The 15632-nt window shown below is 40.4% G+C and overlaps 1 long non-coding RNA gene across 2 annotated transcripts in view; it reads left to right on the top strand.

Annotated features, from left to right (window-relative positions):
• Positions 1 to 15223, top strand: part of LOC138172184 (uncharacterized) — a 94098-nt gene extending 78875 nt beyond the window's left edge. The window contains exon 3 of one of the 2 annotated variants that reach the window (XR_011171069.1): positions 14962 to 15223. This is a non-coding gene — a long non-coding RNA (uncharacterized lncRNA). Of the gene's footprint in view, positions 1 to 6718; positions 8035 to 14961 lie in introns of those variants that run through there. The other variant, XR_011171070.1, reaches the window with a different exon arrangement.
• The last annotated feature ends 409 nt before the right edge of the window (positions 15224 to 15632 follow it).

Here is a 15632-nt window from a genome sequence, read left to right as displayed (position 1 = left end):
CATCCATCCATCCATCCATCCATCCATCCATCCATCCATCCATCCATTCATTTCTCTGAGAGGGAAGGTGAAGCGTAAATCTCATCAGGCTGCTGTGTCCTGGCTTGGATTGATGTCAGTTTGCATCTAGCCAATTTCTTGGTCACCATAGCTTCAGTGAAGTAATTAGCATGGCTTTCCATCAGTGCTTCCCAACACATTGGCGGTTTTCCTATTCACGAGCTTTTTAAACGAACAGGATGTTTTTCCTTCTTGCTTTGCTGTACTCGGGAAATCATTGCGTGGAGTCTGATGACTATAAGCTTGCACTTGCAGCTCCTCTTCTCAGAAGTGAATGGTGTTCCCCATAGTGGTCACAAGCCCACCAAAGGCTTCCATTCCTTTCACCATTTTCCCAGAGGTCTCCTCATCAATTTATGACAGGCAAACAGACACATGGGAAATGGAGTCTTTGTTCGCTTTTAACAAATGCTTTAGCTTTGAGCCCAGGCATCCTGGGAAATGTAGACTTTTTCCTATAATTCATCCCTGTTTTATGCTCTACTAAAGTTAAAAAAATTATAGTCCCTACAAATTGCATTCTGGATGCTTATGCTTAGACTTTGGGTACACATAATGTAGCATATATTAGCTTATTCCTGGGAGAGTCACATGACAATTAGCCCAGATGAATAACTAGGGAGCATGATAATATGGAAAAACTGCTGGACATTGATCCAAGAGAAACCAGGGTTCGAATCCTACTTCTCAGGTATACCAGAATGTCCAACCATGGGTAAGTCCTTTGCTTTCCTCTGTTTTAGCATCTTCATCTGTGAAATGGGGAAAATTATACCTATAGTTTATCTTCCCAGACTCACTGTGAGGGTCAAATGATATACATCAATTGCTTTTTCAAGCTTTAAATAAATAAATGTCATCATTATTTTTATTATCAGGGCACAAGCACATACATTTGGTGGAGCCCCCTTCAAGAATTTATTAAATTTCTACTATTTCCTAGGAACTAATGGTGTATGCCTGCATATTGCGCAACCTACATAGGTCACGTGAAGGCAGAAAGCCTAAAACAAGAGTGGAAGGAAGGGAATAAACATTTATTAAGCACCTACTATATGCCAGACACTGTGCTAAGTGCTTTAAAAATTATTGTCTAATTTGATCCTCTATCAATCTTGTGAGGAAGGTGCTGTTTTTATTCCCATCTCATAGTTGAGAAGACTGAGGCTGACAGAGGTTGAGTAATTTGCCCAGAGTCACAGAACTAGCAAGTATCTGAAGCAGAATTTGAACTCAGATCTTCTTAACTTCAGATCTAGTGCTCTATGAACTGTGCCACTGAGCAGCTGATCAAAGATCAGAGTTGCATGCTATATAACGTATGTACATTCTACTATTTATTGCACCCCATCAGGCCACCCATATAATGACCTCTCTTGTGATCCCAAGAGTGTCTCATGTCTGGATAGTCACTGACTGAAGAGTGCTGGTATTTCTGTGGTGACCACTTATCACTTCTGTACTCTCATTCTTCAGAGCTCCTTAGGATGAGTTGGTATCGTCAGATCTGCTGGGATGCAGGGCCATTTCTGGGCCCATTGATGACCAGGCTGAATGGTGCCATCTTGCCGGGCTTTCTCAATCCTGGGATTCCAGGGCTAGTAATGTTAGATGAAGTCTCATGTTTCTTACATGTATCTACTGTGTCCTCCCTCCCAAATTACTTCACATTTAATTACTCTGTATATGTTTTGCCATATATGTATATACACGTGTGTATGTATGTGCTGATTGATAGCTAGACTGATTGATAGTTACATAGATAGAGTCTTTCTTATTAGCATGTAAGTGTCTTGAGAATATGGAGTATTACATTCATTTTCTCTCTGTCCCTGGTACCTAATATAGTACCTAGGGCACAGTAAGCACTTAATGAATGGGTGTTTGATTTACTGATTGATTGGACCAGTAGAGCCTGCTCTACACCAACTCCAGAGCCTTCTCTTGGCCCAAGTGTCCAAAATCATCATGGAGGACCATGCTGTGGACTGATATGTTTTGGGTAGCACTTTTTATCTTTTAAAATTTATTTCAAGCTACTTCCCATCATATACTTTCTATTCCCATGAAACTGACATACTTGCCTTTGTCCAATACATGACATTCCAAGGGACACCTTGGTGCCTTTGGCTGATAGGATTCCTAGCTTTTTCCAAGCCCATCTCAAGCACCTTCCCAGATGTATGGCCTTTCTGATTCCATCTAGTTATTAGCAATAACTCCTCTTGAAACTACTTGATATTACTTCTTTTATATTTTGTATTATCTGGGTATGTGTTGGAAATCCCAGTAAAGTATAAGCTTCTTGAGGGTGGGAACTATTTAGCATTTGCTTCCGGATGCCCAGAGTCCAACATGGTGCTTTGCACATAGGAGATTTTAAACATTTCTGTTCAATCAATTAAACGAGCATTTATTAAGTCCCTTCTATGAGTCAGGCACTGTGCTAAGCATTGGGGACACACAGACAAACATGAAATAGACTTTTCCCTCAAGGGACTCACTTTCTAATGAGGGAGACAACATGTACTCATACAGTGAGGATATCAGAAAAAAATACCTACCAGGTAATTTGAAAGAGGGCAGCTAGGTGGCATCATAGTAGATAGAACACTGGAATCAGAAAGACTCGTCTTCCTGAGTTCAAATCTGACCTTGGACACTTACTAGCCCTGTGACCCTGGGCAAGTCACTTCACCTTGCTTGCCTCAGTTTCCTCATCTATAGAATGAGCTAAAGGAGAAAATGGTAAACCACTTCAGTAGCTCTGCCTAGAAGACCCCAAATGGGGGTTACAAAAAGTCAGACATGACTGAACAACAAACAAATTTGAGTAAGGAAAGATCTGCTTTGTTTAAAATTCTATTTTATTGTCAAAGGCAATTTCATTGTTAAAGTCTTCTAATCTCTCACTCTCCCCCTCTCCCACCTTAACTGATCAGCAACCAGGCCCCAACGGATGTCTCTAGTTTCATTGCATATGACTTTCCCTTCCACACTTTGTGATCCAGACGAATTGGCCTTTTTACTCTCTGTTCTATCTCCTGCCCTCAAAGAGCTTACATTCTAATTGGGGTGGCAGACATGCACCCTCCCCCGTGGTACAGATTAGCTCCACGCAGAACTGATAGGAGACGACCTTAGAGGCGAAGGCTCCAACTTTCCAAATATTCCACCTCTCCTCTGGCCACATCCACACAGCAAATGTAGTTCAAGACAAATGTAATTTTGCTGTTTTTCCCTCCCCTGTGGAGCTAGCAAACATTTCTAGGATTGTGTGTTTAGCAGTCATGCAAATCCTTAAATAAGGAAGAGTTGGTTGCTGGTCCCTACTCCATGCTGATTAGTTTGTAAACCCTGCTCTGGGAGCTTTGCCACTCCATATTCATTAAGTTCCATTTGCCAGCACCGTGAGAGTCATTAGGACCATGGGCCAGCAGAAGAAATGAGGAGCTCTGAAGGAAATCACAGCCCCTCATCTACTCCCACATGATTTTCTTGATCAAGCACAGAGTTAGTTGGCCACAAGTCACTTTGTTCTTTTCTGCCCGTGGTGTCAATGGTGCTGATGCGGAGAGTATAATTCGCAAAGAAAGCTGCCTGGTCCTGTAGCCTGAATACCAATCAGGAGGCCTCTTTCTCAGCATGTTGGTTCCCTTTTGATTGACTCTTTACTTCCATGCTTTTCTGCACAACGCGCCTGGCTTGCAAATTCTCGGCCATCTGTCAAACACTCAATGGTCCTTAAGGCTGCTGCTACAATCAGACCTGAATGCTATGGAAACATCAGCATGAGGCTGAGCATTGAAGAATTCTGGCCAACATCTTCACAAAAGGGTGGGGGTGGGGACAGCAACAAGACAGGAGCCAAGCAGCTCCCCCACAACCTACATGGTACTAGCATCTGACTTGTGTGGTTTAGGATTGGCAGGGTGGGCTACATCTTCCCCAAAGAACTATTGGCTGTGACCTTCCCCCCCCAAAATAAGACCTTCTGATCATGTGTTTGAACAACTCCTGCACCCTCTCCATTGCCAATGATAGTGGTATAGTTACTCGTTATGGTGTTGAGTGTTAAGCTTCTAAGAATGCAATTCAATTCAATAAGCACCTATTAAACACCTACTGTCTGCCAAGCTCTGTGCTAAATTCTGGAAAGACAAAGTCCAAAAATTATTGAGTCCCTGCCCTCAAGAAGCTTACATTTTGCTGAGGAAAAAATACATGGACACAGGCAAGTACTAAGTTTAAGGAAAATAAATACAAAGTAATTTTAGGTAGGGGAGAGAATAAGGATTGGGAGAATCATTTAAGGCCTTTTGTTTGAGGTTCTATTTGAGCTGGTCCTTGAAGGGAGCTAGGGATTCCAAGAGGTAATCGAAAGGAGAGAAGGCATTTCAGGCGTGGGGCACAGCCTATACAAAGGCACTGAGGAAAGAGATGTATCGTGCAGGGAACAGAAAGCTAGCTATCAAGGGAACAATAAGCAGAATAAGACGAAATTTACGGAGAACGGCAGGCAGACAATCAAGATGGCAGCTTACATTTAGAGAGGAAATAATTTTCTCTTCTGATAATTTATGATATAATAAATCAAAATCTCCAGGATAGGATTGACTCAGAGATGTGCTACAGTCAGCTCCAAATGACTCACAAGAGTTGGGTGTTAAATTTTTGATAACATTTAATCTCAGAAATTGACAGATGCTATCAGTCAGGACTTGATTTATTGTTATGCTGATTTTTAGACAAGAAAATGATGGAGAAAATGATAATTCTGCAGATTAAACTTAAAAGGGGATGGTACATTTTTTTTTTCTGAGAGCCAATTGTTAAACATTTTACCAGCATATTCCATTTCCAGCCAGTTTGGCTCAAATAAATAAAGATAATATTTGTCCTATCCTTAATTCATCTCTGGTCTTAGGGACTGACTGATGAGAATACTAATGGTGATGATGGGGGTGATGGTGAGGGTAGGAGTAATACTGCAAATTTTTGTGGCACTTTATGGTTTGCAAAGCCCTTTGTAAACATTTGCTCAATAATCCTCATGATGATTCTGTGAAATTCGTGCTATTATATATATATATATTAATATAATATATATATATATATATTCCCCATTTGACAGATGAGAAAACTGAGACCCAGGCTCGCACAACTAAGAAGTGTATGAACTGGAATTGGAGACCAGGTCTTCCAGCAATATGGCATTGCATTTGTGATCTGCATTTCATCCATACCTAATGAGCCTAGAACTTCCCAAGTCCGCCAGAGGACCACCAAACAAGAAGCATCTTGGGTGCCATGTGCCTTTTCAAACTCTCTCCACCCTACACTCCTACCTCTAGTCTAGGTTCTTGGTCTTCAGTCTAGCCCCAAATCATACTGAGTTCTGTAGATTGAATTTAGTGTTTCCTTATCATGTTGAACTCTGTCTTTCACTATTCAATGCCAAGTCAAAAGTTTTCTGGGATGTTTCCCACTGGAGAAAATAACTGATTTTTTTTTCTCATCAGTACAAGTGTCAGACATTGCCAGTTGCATTGGCAACTCCTAGCACCACTGGTTTTGGGGATTGTGCAAAGAGAGCGTTTGTGGTTGGCAGCGGGGTGGGGTGGGAGGGGGAATGTCAGTTTAGAAGCCAGAATTATCTGATTTCTCCCACTATCCACTTCTTGCCATTTACTACCAGCATCTTCTCTAGACTATTAAATTCCTTACTCCCAGAAGGCAGAGCTTGCTGTGTCTCATTGGGAGCACAGGGGACATTTTTATGAGTTATGTAACTCATGAATAATATGATTCTTATCCTTGAGTAACAATTAAATCTTCATTTACAAGAGAACCTTTTGTTTCAGGGGGAAGAACATTGCCTAATCAGATAAACATGACAGGCATCTCTCCAGAAGCAGCTCGACATTTTCATAATTCTATGCAAACTTTTAAAGTTAGGATAAGCAAGGAGAAGAAATAATGCTGAGTAAGGATAGACAAGGGAATGGAATAAAACAGTGCTAGGCTGAGCTTCTGCATTTTAATGGGAGAAAACTGAATAGTTGGGAGGATATTTGGTCCATATTCTCTCTCTCTCTCTCTCCCCCCCTCCTCTCTCTCTGTCTCTCTCTCTCTGTCTCTCTCTCTCTGTCTCTCTGTCTCTCTCTCTCTCTCTGTCTCTCCTCTGTCTCTGTCTCTGTCTCTCTCTGTCTCTGTCTCTCTCTCTGTCTCTCTGTCTCTCTCTCTCTCTGTCTGTCTCTCTCTCTCTCTCTCTCTCTCTCTCTCTCTCTCTCTCTCTCTCTCTCTCTCTCTCTCTCTCTCTCTCTCTCTCTCTCTCTCTCTCTCTCTGTCTCTCTCTCTCTCTCTCTCCCCCCCCGTGTCCTTCCCTCCCTCCCCCCTCCTCTCTCATCTATCTATATATTTATCTATTTACAGTGCCTGGTACATATTAAACATTTAATAAATCAGCTAATTAAAAAAGGCAACTGACTCCCTTCAATATTTTGACAGCAAATCTAAGGTAATTAGAAAAATAAAGATGTCTTAGAAAGTGCTGGATTGTATGTATATGAGGGTGTGGATGTCTGTATTTTCCTGAGTGCAGATGCCCATAATACATAAGACCAATGAGCCTTCTCTTGTCTCTGTTCACTTATAGGACACTGCACGTGAAATCAGGAGGAGTGGATTCAAAGCCTGACTCGTGAATCCTTTTTTTCTGTGATTGGAAACAACTCACTTATCTTTTGCACCTCGGTTGCCTCCCCTAAAAATGGGGATAATAACGCTTATAGTACTACCTAATTTACAGGTGTATTAGGACAAGTTGGCGTAGCACTTTAATGTGACACACACATATGTACACAAACATATATATACATACTATAAGTACATATATAGGTATTACATGTGTGTTGTTATCATACCAAGATACACTAAAGATCTCAGATTTTCCTAATGTTTGAGTTACTTCTGCTGACATAGATCATGGACCATCTAAAACTTGATAGATAAATCTTACGCAGTTTCCTGAGGTTCAGAGAGACTATGACTTGCCCAAGGTCACATAGCTAGTAAATATCAGGGATAAGATTTGAATCTAGGTCTTCCTGACTTCACCCTCATTGCTCTACCAGTATATTGTATTACCTCTTATGCATTAGAATAATGAGGATTATTCATTCATCCACTAAATATTTGTAACCTGTAGCCATGCTATGCTCTCTAATGTTCAAATTATTATTTACCTTGAGGAACAGAGATAAAGAATAATTCACAGCTAATGGGGCGTGACTTTAAAGGGCTATAAAAATGTGTATAACCTTCGATCCTACTAGGTCTGTGTTGACATTTAAAAAAAAAGGGAAAAGGATTCATTTGTTCAACAGTATTTATATCAGTTCTTTTTGTGGTGCCAAACAATTGGAAATTGAGAGGATGTACACTCATTGGGAAATGCTAAACAGGTGGTAGTATATTATTGTGATGGAAGATTATATATATATACATACATACATATATATACATACATACATATATACATACATACATATACATACATACATACATACATATATATGTATATATATATATATATATATACCTATAAGAAATGACAAGCAGAATGATTTCTGAAAAACCTGGAAAGACTTAAATGAACTGAAGAAAAGTGAAGTGAGCAGAACCAGGAGAGCATTGTACTCAGTAACAGCACTATTATACAATAAACAACTGTGAATGACTTAGCTATTTTCAGCAATATACAGATCCAAGACAATCCCAAAGGACTCATGATGAAGCATACTATCTACCTTCAGAGAAAGAGCTGATATTATTTGAATATAGACTGAAGCTTGCTATTCTTCACTTTCATTTTTTTCTTTTATTTGAGTCTTCTTTACAAAATGATTAATATGGAAATGTCTTAATAATTGCCTATGTATACCTTATATCTGATTGCTTGCTATCTCATGGAGGGAGGAGGGGAGAGAGGGACCGAATTTGGAAGTCAAAACTTTAAAAAAAATGTTATCAATGGTTTTAACATAATTGAGGAAAAATAAAATATATAAGAAGAGGGCATGGTTTGCACATTTATTGAGTGCCTACTTATATTCATAAACAGATGTACTTTTTCAGGCTTACAACAATAAACTAGAAGTTCCCTGAGGACAAGGAATGTACCACGTAAATGGAGAGACACCCGATATATAAAAGAAGCAGCTAAAGGCCATGGTACAGTGAAAAGAACACTGGCCCTGGAGTCAGGGTTCCATTCCTAACTAATGCTTATTGTTCAGGAAACCTAGGAAAGTCACTGCATTTGGGTTTGGCTTATACTTGAGTTTCAGTTTCTTCATTTGTGAAATGGAGAGATTGAACTAGATTGCCTCTATGGTTTCTTCCAGTTCTCAGTTTATGAATGAATGAATGAAAAAATTATTAAGCATTTATGATTCACAAATCCTCATACTTGGGATACAAATAGAAGAGCTGAGACAGCTCCTGCTCTCAAAGAGAGAACTTTCTAACATGGGGATACCACAGAGAGAGGAAGAGTCATCTGCAATTTGGATGGGAATGTCCTGCTGGCTCTAGGGTATAGCTGTAAATCAGATGGTTCTCTAAAGTCATTTTCACAAGTAAAACCATTTAAGTTTCTGATGCTAATCCATTTAATAGTAGCAGGGATTTTGGTGAGGAGACTTTTTCAGTACTGGTGGCTGCTGGTGAGGTGGGGGATGCCTCACCTATAGAAGCAGCTGTTCCATCACATCTGCACAAGTGACACCTTCCTGGATGATGGCAGTGGAGGGTTAGAAGCAGGACTGGTCCTCTGGGAGGCATTACTATTTTGAGGATCTTGGGTTTACCTACCCAAATGGGGCGGGTTAGGCACCCAACTATTTCCAGGATCTGAAGGGTGGTGTTGCAGTGATTTGACTTGCCTGGTACATGTGGCCTCCCACTCCTCTCTTAGGATACCTTTCTGCTTCAGCTTGGCTGGTTTACCTGCCCTGGATGATCCTATGCTGATTTAGAAGCATGTATATGAATGGGCATCACAAGTTGTATGGATCTTTAGTACCGAATGAAGAGAAAGGAGGAGAGTGATCAGCCTAGATAAAGGTTAGTCATTAGTACTGTGACCAACTGATGGAAAGATTCTGAGAAGCAGTGTGGGGGTGAAGAGGAAGGTCAGTGTCCTTGAAAATACTCCTTCTGTCATTTTCTCAGCTGTTTTCTTGGGAAGAGATGTTTCTGCCCTTCTCTGACAAGATTTATGCCTTTGGAGGACCATTATTTTTCCTATACTTTGGGGACTGAGGACCAGAGCAAGGTGTGATAAATTACTAAGCCATCTCCCACTTTCTTTAAATGACAGATCCTAAGGTTAGTGAGTTGCATGTGGCAGGGGGCACAGGCAGAATTATTTTAACAGAGCAATTTTGGATGTATTTTCCCTGGAAACACCCAGAGTGAACAAGTCAAACTATCAATTTCCCCTTTGTAATTTTTCCTTCCAGCGATTTACTAATAGGGTAATCCAACATTTATGGAGTCTTTTTGAGATTTTAGAATAATAATAATAATAATAATCATGTTGGGTAAGTTTCCGTTCTTTTGATAAGTACAAAGCTCAAGGGTAAGCTGGAGGGAAGAAAGCTATCTTTCTAGCTTCACTTCAGTGCCCTGTTCTTTTCCAAAATGTGATCAGATGTGCCAATGGGATTTTTTTGTTTGCTTTTTCTTCTAAAGGGGTGAGTGTTGACATAAGGCTCATATTTTCCTTACTCAATGACATCAAAACTTTACAGTTTTAAGAAGGAAAACAAGATTCATTTATCTATATGGTATTTTTTTTTCTTCAAAGGAACCTAAAGAATGAATACTTTGTCATTAACTTCTATAATCTGTATGGTATTTGAAATGAAAGAGAAAAGAAAATGGTCTTTTCTTTTGCTTTGGGGAAAAATGCTCAGAAAATGAACAATTCTATCCGGTTGAATCTTGCTGATTTGGGTGCATTGGGGATTTTGTAGTTTTTGCCGGACTTAGGGATGACAGTAGCTGGTTATGACAGCTTGCCAAAATATGTTGCTAGGCAAAGTACACGCTGCTTAAGCATCCATGTGTCACTGCATTTCAACTTAATTTAAAATACATCGTGTGTATCATCAACGAATCCCACAGGGAGCTTGCTAGAGGAAACGTGCAGTTAGAGACGAACTTCAGAATAAACGCGAGACCCAGGAGCGGATCTTTGCCTGGCCATCACCTTCTTGCAACGAACAGTTTCCAACCAGATCTTACCACGTGCCTTGTTTTTTCATCCAAACACAAAGAATGGCTTTTGGTGGGGCGGGGGTTTAGTGACGTTAGTACTTGGGATATGGAGTAAATGTCATACCGTTCTGAGATTTGCTGGGTGCCATTTTATGAAATCAAGAGGAATGGGTAAGAGAAAGGAAATGTATGGCGTGAAAAGCTGGCTTATTTTGTGTGGAAGTGCTTGGACCTGATCTGAAATCGCTGCAGTCGGTTCTGCCCTCTACAGGATTCTTCCTCTGGGGAGATCTTGGACCTTCATTCCTGCTTTTTGCTTCACACAGGCATGCACTAGCATTCCCTTTGCAGGGCAAATCATCCCTCTGGGTGGAGCAGGTTGTTAGCTCTGCGCTTCCCTCTGAGATCGCCAGATGACTTGGCTTTGTGGTGGTTGGCGGTCCCGCAATCCTATTTGAGTGTGCGTGTGCAGAAATGGCTCAGTTGCCCACATGGTGCGTTCGGTTCTTACTCCCAAGTTTCCTTACCATCTTGAAGATCAAAATGGACTCCACTGTTTGGCTTTTAAAGGCCTTCACAAACTGGCCTTTACCTACCGTTCTGACCTTATTAGGCATTACCCCCCTTAGTGCACTCCAAGCCTGAGTCAGCCAAGGGTGTTTCTTATTTCTCATACTTCCTTTCCTATGCCGATGACTCCTTATCACTGGCTACACCGCCTCTTCCCCCCACCCTCCTCCATGTACTTTCCCTTGATTTCCATTTCTTCAATTCTCTCCTTCAAAACTCTGCCCAAACAGCCCCTTCCCTAACTTCCCCTGCGGCTAGTACCCTGCCCTGCCAAGATTTGCCTTGGATTTATTTAATATACACTTATTTATGCACATGACGCTGGTCTTGATATAATGTAAGCCCGCTGAAGGCAGGAATTGCTTCACCGGGAAACACAGAAAGCACTTAATAAACACTTGTTAACTAATTGATTGGTTGCTACATTCAAATTGAAACACATCTGTGGGTACAGAATAAGTCACCAGGTGGGATAGCTGGGGATTCCTGTGATGCAGGAATGTTGTCTTTACTTCATTTATATTTTGTGCATTCTTATACAAGGTGTCCCAAAAAGATTTAGTGCAGTAAGATTTTTGGGACTCTCTTGCTAGAATGTAAGCTTCTTGGAGTTTTTCATTTTTTTTCCTTTGAACAGTTAGATCCCAATTAGTGTGAATAATGAATGCCAGAAAGTGGTTTGTGTATTCAAATTTGCACTATTTGAAGTTATAGCTATATAAAATATGGTAATTATTTCTAGTCCAATGGAAATATGCTGTGTAAATTTGAATGATATGACTGCTTTAGGGAAATTCCTTATTCACATTATTTGGTACCTACTATGTATGTGTGTGTGACTATATTCTCATAACCTAGTATAGGCACAAAAGAGATGGGTAATAAATCTGTTTAGTTGCCTGACTGAGGAAACATGGCAGCATTTCTTTAAGCCATCACTGATCACCTAAGTCCAAACAGAATCTCCTAAATCACTGATTATAGGTCTGCATGAGTAAGTTTGAAATTTTGGGATGTGTGAAGGGATAGAGAATTAGGGGAAAGAAGGGGAACAAGTATTTATTAAGTCCCTACTGTGTGCCAGGCACTGTGCTTTTCAAATATTATCTCATTTTAAATAATCCAAGGTCATGCCTCTTCCATTTCTAAACTACTAGAGAGGAGCTAGAAATTGACAAGAAAATCATAGGTAAAAAAGAAATGCTTCTGGAGAGATTCCACCTGGAAATCACCAGGTGACTGAAGAATCAATTTCTCCCTTATTCTTGCCTTCTTGCTCCCCTGTGGAGGCATCACAAGATATATGACTTTTGGTGGATGGATAGGAAGTGGAGCAATAATATTAATAGTTAGCAATTTTTGTGTAAAACAACTTGTTTGAAAAGCTTTTTACAAGTATTGACTTATTTTATCTTTATAACAATCCCAGAAGTTAGGTGCTGTTATCAGCTCCATTTTATAGATGAGGAACTTGAGTCCCAGAGAAGTTACATCACTTGCCAGGGTCACATAGCTAGTAAATATATGAGGAAGTATTTGCACTGAGGTCTTCCTCCCCAATTCAGAGTCCCACACTTGACGTGTTGTAATAGCCAGCATTTTGGATACTAATGGGAGAAATGAGATCTTTGATGGGAGAAATGAAGAGAATATAAAAATATGTTTCTTTAAATTTCCCTAGAGCCTAGAATTTGAAGACTCTAGGACCCCTAGCAGCCTTTGCTTGGGTCCCCAGCTCCTGAAAGTTTGAAGGTCTCTGATACCTTTTTACCAGCGTTCTCTCTTCGGGTGTCTTTGAAAGACAATCTGATTTTAGGTCTGGTTGTGCACTTCCAAGCCAGTTGGTCCGAACTCAAACAAGGTGTCTAGAAAAGTAGAATCCCTTTCACTCTTATTTATGTGTGTCTAATCTTGAGGAAGCAGTGCTTGAGGAGACTGTTTCATTTCCTGTTCTGTATCCAGTCACACAGTTTGTACTGAAATTACTCCTGAGGAGCCTGGACTCTTTTGAAGGAGGTGGTGGTGGGGTGTAGGGATGGGATAGGTTCCCTGATCTCACATTCTTTGGCTTAATAAAATCTCCCCCCCAGGGATAATTTGACTTCAGTTATGGCTAACATCTAGAGTTTTGCCCCAAAGGAGAAATTATGGAGGTACTCAATGGACAGTACAATTATGGCAGAAGCAATTTAATGCTACTTATCAAAGAAATGTTAAACATAACTCACAACTCACATGAACACAACTGGATTCATAATTGGCTTATAACTACTGTTAAAATCTACAAAGAGGTTTATACTGAAATCTTATCAAAATATGAAGTCATATATAGGGATTCTAAACAGGCATTTTGCATTTGGCTTCCACTCTACATTATCTAGATAATTCTCAATGCCCATTTGCCAATAAAATAGCCAGGCTTGGGACATCCCTTTGTGGGTGGACATCTTCTTCAATGAAGTCACCAATCAGATTCACTCACTGGACCCAGGATCTTTATACCTTTTGAACTTCCAAGCACTATTCCAATCCTGGACAACGTCCAAGGTCTGAAAGTCCACCTTGAGAACTATGATCAGTTGCCTACTCAGGCAAAGGAGGCACAAAGCAGAAAAGCCAAACAAAGAGACAGGAGCAAGCTTGCCTAATTCAGTCCATGATCCCTATGGCAGCGGCAGGTTAGGGTGTGTGTGTAGAGGAAACACACAACTCATCCCCTCATCACTGTCATCCCCACAGCCTCAGTGAGTCTAGAGATAGAACTTATATTCTACTCATAAGGAACTGAAGAAAAAAAAGACTCATTCTGGAAGTAATCTCTTCTTTTAATTAATATAGCACATTTTCATGCTGTTGCTATCATGGAGCAAGGGGAGGACCAAGGTTTTCATCCATCCACCCATCCATCCATCCATCCATCCATCCATCCATCCATCCATCCATCCATCCATCCATCCTTCCATTTATTCATTTATTCATCCATTCATCAGGGTTTGCCACATCATCCTCAAGCACCAAGTCCTTTCATTGCTGGGCCACCATGTGCCTGAAAACAACCAGAATGTTCGTCATTCACCAAAGATTCAGATGACGGGCCACCACATCCTTGGAGTCCCCATAGGTTCCATGGGATGGTTCTTATGGAGGCCAATTCAGACTCTATTACAAATGCATATATTTTTGTGTGAACATTTATTATTACGATTTGTATTAAAATTAAAATTCCCTTTGAAGAATTTCTTGGCAGACAGAAAAAATTTCAACTCAAATCAAACAGGCAAAAATGAGTCTACATTTTAGCATCTGATAAATGGATACCTTAGTTTTCAAGAATAAATCTCTGCGTGTGATTTATTAGGTGAGCTGTGCCAAGACACATTTTGTCCTGGCCAAAAGAAATTTAGAAAACTCTAGTTCTGTTGGCAAATCCCTGTGAAGAGTTTCATTAGCACTCATGGGAAGGAATTGAAAATTAATTGAGCTGGGTTGGCAATTCTTAGAGAGACGCAGCATGGTCCTTTGAGAAAAAATGCCCCATGCCTTCTCTGGGAAGCCTGGGGTAAGACATAGGTCACTTTCAGAATAGTGTCATTAACACAGACCTTCTTCACCTTTGTCCAAATCCTCTCTGAAGAGATACTGAGGCCTTAAATCCCACAGAGGGATGAACTATAACCTCTGGGGCGGCCTTGGGAAATTGTGGCCACAGAGCATGTCTAGAACAGGAAGATCTCACTGGTGAGTAAGAATGTGAGTGCTTTAAGACCAGCAAAGCTTTACTTGTTATTTTGTTTGCTATGATCCTCATGACAATCAAGGGAGGTAGATGCTACTATGACCTCTATTTTGCAGTTGAGGAAACAGATCAATAGAGACTAAGTGACTTGTCCAGGGTCATATAGCTAGTAAATGTCTGAGGCCAGATTGGAACTCAGATCTTCCTGACTCCAGGCTCAGAGCTCTAGCTATTGTACCACTAAGCTGCCTTTATTAGAGCTGGAAGGAAAATTATAGGTCTCTAATCCCACATTCCCTCTTTTACAGATGGGGAAACTGAGACCAAGAGAGATGAAGTAACTTGCCCAAATCAGCATAAGAAGTGGAAGAGGATGGATTTGAACCCATGTCTTTGGCCTATGAATCTGGCATTCTTTTCACTTAAAGTTGTTGCTTCCTAATTTTATCACATCAGACTGTTTTTCTATCCAGATACAAACAAGGAGGCTATATGTGTGTGACACATATGAGCAATGTGGAATATACAAATGTTCTATGATTTCCTAGGTTATCATTTTATCAAATTAAAATAAACAGGGTAGGGAGAGAAAATGATATGATATGCATGAGTAACTCATAGAAACCATGTGAGTTTACTCAATAGATGCTGTCCAGTAGTTTTCCATTACACTCCTTATGTTCTGACTTTCTTGGGGGTTCCTGCAAGACCCTCTAGGTACAGGTCCCTTGCTGTTAATACCCCAATGCCTAAGCATTATAGGGGGTCACTTCTGACCTCATAAAGTTGGGGAGAAGCCAGTAGGGCAGAAAACATATGTTCCCTACCCTCAACAGAGGACCCAAGTTTGTGGGAATAGCCCAGTCAGTCAGCAAACTTTCATTAAGTGAAAACTATGTTCCAGGGACTGGTCTAAGTCCTGCAGATATAAAAAGACAAAATATGGTCCCTGCTCTCAAGGATCTTGTGTTCTTATTCT

This window comes from Petaurus breviceps, unplaced genomic scaffold, assembly GCF_028583685.1.
Source record: "Petaurus breviceps papuanus isolate PSGF00001 unplaced genomic scaffold, PetGlider_PUasm1.0 490, whole genome shotgun sequence".
Lineage (NCBI taxonomy): Eukaryota > Metazoa > Chordata > Mammalia > Diprotodontia > Petauridae > Petaurus > Petaurus breviceps.
Note: the sequence above shows the minus strand (reverse complement) of the source record. Positions and strands in the feature narration are given on the sequence as shown.